The sequence below is a fragment of the Grammomys surdaster genome, unplaced genomic scaffold, assembly GCF_004785775.1.
Source record: "Grammomys surdaster isolate TR1022 unplaced genomic scaffold, NIH_TR_1.0 802, whole genome shotgun sequence".
Taxonomy (NCBI): domain Eukaryota; kingdom Metazoa; phylum Chordata; class Mammalia; order Rodentia; family Muridae; genus Grammomys; species Grammomys surdaster.
Window position 1 is genome coordinate 8,079 of NW_021605221.1, and position 6,346 is coordinate 14,424.

Sequence of the window (6,346 nt, forward strand, 5' to 3'; positions counted from 1 at the left end):
AGTCTGACACCTGACACGGATAAAGTGTCCTTGGGCTGTTTTGGGGGAGGATGATCTGGACTCTCTTTCTTTTATAGCAGGACCCTCACCCTGCTATATCACCCTGCTTGACCTCCTTGCTGGACAATTGAGGTGGTCTATTTTGTGAGTTCATATTGTCCATTGACCCAGTTTTGGTGGCAATATTGAGCTGTTTCATGAGATTCTGCTGAGGTGAGGTTGGTGGAAGAGTTGGGTTGATCTTTCCTCTGGGTATTTTGGTGCCCTTACACTGGTCTTCCTCCACAGAGGCATCATGACATGAAACACACTGTGAGGACCCCTTGCTCTTAGAATAGGTAGAGCCAGTTTTGAAAATACCCATGGATGACCGGATGGGGTGGATTTTCAGTAATGAATACTCTAGTGACTCTAAGATAGAACTTTCTTCTGAAGTGTCATTGCTCTCTGTCTCCCCCCAGGTGCACCTCAGGAAGTGAACCTTCTGGTCAAGCTGGGGGTGGATTTAGTGAACTGGAGTTGTATTCTTGTTGAAGTAGTTCAGGGTGGGTGGCATAGTGTGACACATTGTAGTTCTTTTTCCCTTCTCAAGACTTTCTGGTTCATTGGGAAAATTGAAGGTGGGAAAGGTAGGCACACTAGATCCCCTCCTCACAGATGTTTGTTTTTTCATGGTTGGCCCTGTGTTTTTCAATGTTTGATCACACTGCTTAGGATCCATTTTTTTGTTTACTTGTCTTTGCAGGGTGACTGTTGCTTGAGCATTAAATAAGTAGCCATCACCTAGTCAAACTTTTTCTCTCTCAAAAACTTTCCCTTATCTCTCCTGGATTATATCCCAGGACACCCATAATGTCCACTATAATGAGGTTGGGGTGGCTGTTGGTGTTCTCTCCCAAAGAACCAGGAGAAGCTTCATTGTTATGCTTTAGCCACTTAAATCTGACTATGTTATGAACTGTTGGCCTTTCTCCATGGTTGACAGGTAACAATTTTGCTATCACATCCCAAAGTTCTGCTGATAGCCTGAAGTTCACAGAGTACTTTCTTGCCAAGTTCCTCTGCTTTATTGTTTAATAGGTATATCCCTCGAAAGGGAGGTACCCCGTGGACATGAAGTAGAGCACAACACCCAAGCTCCAGATATCAATTGCCCAGTCATCGTACCCTTTACCTGCAAAGAGTACTGGAGCACAGTAAGGGTCCCACAGAGCGTTCCTAGCTTCTGGCCCGTGATTATCTTGGTGCTCAAGCCAAAATCGCTCAGTTTTTACATTTCCTTTGCGGTTCAATAAAATGTTTTCTGGCTTTAAATCCCTGTGGACAATCCCTTTCTGGTGACAATACTAGAGGGCACATACCATCTGTTTAAACAGCCTGTGGCACTCCTCCTCTGCTAAGTAGCCAAACTCCACAATTCAGCCCAGTAGCTCTCCTCCCACAGCATGCCCTAGAATGATGAAAATGGTTTTGGTAGTGTCCACTATGTGTAAAAGTTTGATAACATGGGGATGATTGAGGGATTTCATGATTTCGATTTCGGATTTGACCAAAGGGTTTTTCTTGCTTTTGGGGAGAATTTTTACTGCTACCTTTGTGTAGGTGAGGAGATGGCTTGCCAATTTTACTTCCCCAAATGCTCCTTGGCCAAGGGTTGTTAACATTTTGTAATGATCTGTTAAGGGGTCCTCCTCAAGGGGTTGGACCTAAGGTCCTGACATACTCACCATCTCTTCATCTTTCTTGATAGGAATGGTCAGTGTCCACACCACAGTGTCAAAGTCCAAGCAGGTTCTCCAGTGTCTGAGTCCAAACCTTCACCAGAATCCAAGAGTACAAAACATCACCAGTATCCAAGTCCAAACCTTCACCAAAATCTGAGTCCAAAATGTCACCAGTATCCAAGTCCAAAATTTTCACCAAAGTCCAAGTCTCACAAATAACCACCACATCACTCTCAGCACTAGAAGGACAATATCCAGCCCTGGGCAGTACATTATATGAGTGGGTGTCTATAATTTATCACAGTGGTTCTTTGTGAGGTCTTTGGGAACCCCATGATCAGTTCAATGGCTAGCTAGGAGCATCTGCCTCTGCATATGTCAGGCTCTGGCAGAGACTCTCAGGAGACAGGTATATCAGGCTCCTGTCAGCTTGGACTTCCTGGCATGCACAACAGTGTCTGCATTTGTTGACTGCACATGGTATGGATCCTCAAGTAGGGCAGTCTCTAGACCATCCCTCCTCCAGTCTCAGCTCCACGCTTTGTCTCTGTATTTGCTACCTTGAGCAAATACTCCTAGGAAGGACCTAAGTACCCACACTTTGACATTCCTTCTTCTTGAGTTTCATGTGGTCTATGTATTGTATCCTGGGTATTGTGAGCTTTTGGGCTAATATCAACTTATCATTGAGTGCACACCATATGTGTTCTATTGTGATTGGGTTACCTCACTCAGGATGATATTTTCCAGTTCCATGCATTTGCCTAAGAATTTCATGAAGTCATTGTTTTTAATAGCTGAGTAGTACTCCATTGTGTAAATGTACCATATTTTCTATATTCATTCCTCTGTTGAAGGACATTGGGGCTCTTTCCAGCTTCTGGCTATTATAAGTAAGGCTGCTATGAACATAGTGGAGCATGTGTCCTTGTTATGTGTTGGAACATCTTTTAGGTATATGTCCAGGAGTGGTATCTGTCATATATTTGGTCACAAGTGAGAAAAGAAACTAAGACAAGCACCTGGATGACTTGTGCTTGTACAAATTAGTTTTGAAAACTAAGAACTGATAACAAAGGAGAGCTAATAACATGAGGGGGAGACCCAGAAGGATATGCCCTCTTTCCATACCTCTTAAATCTGGAGGATTTTTGCCTCCACAAGAGAACAGTAACGTCAAAGTTTCATATGAAATATGGATGCTAACTGAAGGTTATAGGACAAAACCATGGATATCCTGAACTATCAAAGGTTCTATATAGGTATACTGAATATCACATAATTTTTTCTCCAACCCAGTCCACAATGACATATATAAAGTTCACATAGCCACTTTCCTGATGAATAAATGATGTGATGACATAAGATATCTTATTGGAATATTGAGTATTCTTCTAGTTTGGTAACAAGGACAAATTAAATGACCCAGGATACCATCAAGGGTAATAATAGCACTTGCAAGGAGCTGGAGAGATGGCTCAATATTAGGTGTGCTTGCTGGTCTTCCACTGGACCAGAGATCTGTTCCCAACACCCATGTCAAAACTGTTCATGGCCACATATAATTCCAGTTCCAGGAGATTTCTGGCAGTTACACACACACACACACACACACACACACACACACACACTCTTAAACTCTTAAAACACAAAGACAATTACTACAGAGTGGGAACTATGGAGAAACAGTATTAGAAACAGAAACTTGAACAGCCTGCCTATCTTTTCTAAGTACAAATGCATGATTGTGTCACACACTTGCGTTAAGAGAAAACATTGTAGGATTCAACCTTTTCATTGGAGGAAAAGAGCAAGAGCCAAGCAATATAAAGACTGTCTTTTGAACTCATCTGAAACAAAGCAAGAAAGAAAAAGCAGCAGGAGTATCCGGGACACAACCCCAGCAGGCTGTCAATCATACAGGCTTGCGTTCTCTCCTATCCTAGAGTAAGCATCTGGAGTCCCGGTAGGTACAAGGTAGACGGAGATCATTTCTCATCAAGTCCAGGAAGAAAAAACTGGAGAAAAAGAGCCAAGGATCAGCTATGTAGCAGGATATTTTCCTGCTACATTATATTTGCAGTGGAGCTCGGTGATTGGGCAGTAGAAAAGATAGGCAGAGTGAGGAGTTGGGAAGAAAAGGAGGGGGAGGAGAAAAGAGGAGGAGAGAGAGGAAGCAACATGGAGGAAGAAGCATGGATCTCTAGCAATCCCAGGCAGCAATTTCTATCAAAATGTTAGCTATTGGATAACAATTCTAATTGTGTGGGCATCTTGTGTATTAAGTATTTGTTGATATATAAATCCATTGAATAATCTTTAAGCATTAAGAGTCTTCATTCTACCGGAAACCATGAGCATGGTGAGTATTGTCTTGGTCTTAGCAGAGAACCATGAGGTGACAGGGTCGGCCCAAGATTCGTGCTTTGGGGTGTGGTCACTATGGAGCTGACTAGCAGAAACAGCAGCCACATTAACGCCGTGTGGTATCAGGGCCTGCACTTTTAGCTAGCTGGAGCTGAGGTCAGAGCAAGAACAGTGGGAACATGGTGGCTGCCCTGGAACAAGCTGGACTGAGTGACTTTTTGTTAAAGATCTCCCATTTCACAGATGTCCTTCACAGATGACTGAAAGGATGGCAACCAGCAACCGAGAGGGACAGGAACTAGGCGACAATGTCCCATGCTCTTCTTGAGTCATGTCACCAAGTGCATGTCTCTCTCTCACACACACAAAAAAGTATCTTTCTTACCAAGTGCTTACTGGAAGGGGGGGTGTCTTTTCTGACTTATGTCACCTCTTTTTGTTCCCACAGCTTTCCTTCTTCAGCACATGGCCAACTGTGCTCTCAGGTCAACTATTATCAGAGTCTTAAAACATTGGATCCAAAGATCTCTTATTTTGTCTGAGTTTGCTCTATCTTAAAAACCTCTTCCTCTTCTGGTTTTAATTATTGACAATCTATTCTAAATACTTCAAAAGACATCATTTTTCTAAGAAGCACTTTGCCACAATTATTCCTTCCTTAAAACTTTAGTTTCTCTTGATTGCCTCCCAAATCCAATTACAATCTGAGACCATGATTTTACCATTTTCCAGATCTTGGAGTTCTTGACTGTCCACATCTGATTCCTACCTGACTGCTTTGTTTCAGTGATATTTAAGAAAATAGAAATTTACCATGGTTATAATCAGAACACAGAAAATGTTCATTTTCTCTCTCATATCTACCACACCTGACACATTTGAACACAACCGCCCTTTTCTCTTCAGCCATGTCCTGAAACTTCCAGAATAATAATGATAATAATTTTCTTACTGTCTTAATTAGGTTTTCTATTGCTGTGAATAAACACCATGACCAAAAGTAACTTGGGGAGCAGGGGGGTTATTTTTCTGACATTTCCATGTTATAGTTTATTATTGAAGGAATTTAGGGCATGAACTCAAGACAAGAGCCTGGAGGCAGGAGCTGATGCTGAGGCCATGGAAGGGTGCTGTTCCTTCTGGCTTGCTCCTCGTGGCTTGCTTAGCCTGTTTCCTTATGCTAGCCAGGACTACCAGTCCAGGGATGGCCCCACCCACAATGAGCTGCCCCCTCCCACATTAGTCACTAATTTAAAAAAAAAATGCCCTACAGGCTGCCTGAAATCCAATCTTATAAACAGAGGCAACTTCTTAATGATGTTCCCTCCTCTTAGATGACTTTAGCTTGTGTCAAGTTGACATAAAAACTAGACAGCTGGATAAATTCAGGTTTCAATCCACGACTTTAGACAATAGATTTACATGAACACTTCTCTCACTTTACAAGCTGCAGTGATAAATAATTTGCCACTTCCTGCTCGCTACCAAGAGAGTTCTTGAGAATTAGAGACAGAATCATAAACGGGTTCATTTTATAAAGTTACCAAGAAAAAAGTTACCTGTGGAAGGAATCACAGCCTACAGGGACAACAGACAACAAGTTCCTCCTTCCTTCTGTCACCCTAGCTTTAGGGACATCAATGAAGAGATAACCCAGAACTCCAAAGTTTTATCATAAAAATGAAAGCAGACACTGGTCTCTACCCTAAGTAGCAGCTTTGGCAGGCAGACCTTTTAAAGGGACAGTACTACTTGCACAGGATACAGGCTCCAAGCCAATGTCCACAAAATGATCTTTATTCACCCCCAAAAGCATCTCACCACGAGGAGGGGCTCTAAGGAAGAGAAATCATGGCTTTGAATTACTAAGTTTACATGCTGCTCCATTCCATTCCAATAAGTACTTGATCTATTTTTATATTTAAAAAAATACATAATATTTTACAAGTGTTTGTTTCTTTGTGTAAACTTTTGGTTTTCATCCTCTGAACTGCAGATAACGCCCCAGAGAGTACTTGGAAATGTCCATCTCTTGGGCTGTGCTGCAGTGATTACCATCCCTGGCAATTTACTCCCCTATCTGTGCTTGGTACTTCTTCAGAAGTTACTCTATTTTAATGGGGGATACAACTAGACTCAAGGTATAGTCATAATGGGTTTTTATAATGATTAGAAAAGAAAGAGAATAGTAGGAGAGATAAGAAGAGGAAAAGGAAGTGAACATATCATAAGCATAGACACAGTGCCTGAATATT

At 42.0% G+C, this 6,346-nt stretch overlaps 1 pseudogene; it reads right to left on the reverse strand.

Moving 5' to 3' along the window:
• Positions 1-505: 505 nt before the first annotated feature.
• LOC114633936 lies at positions 506-1,738 on the reverse strand (annotated as a pseudogene).
• Positions 1,739-6,346: the final 4,608 nt, after the last annotated feature.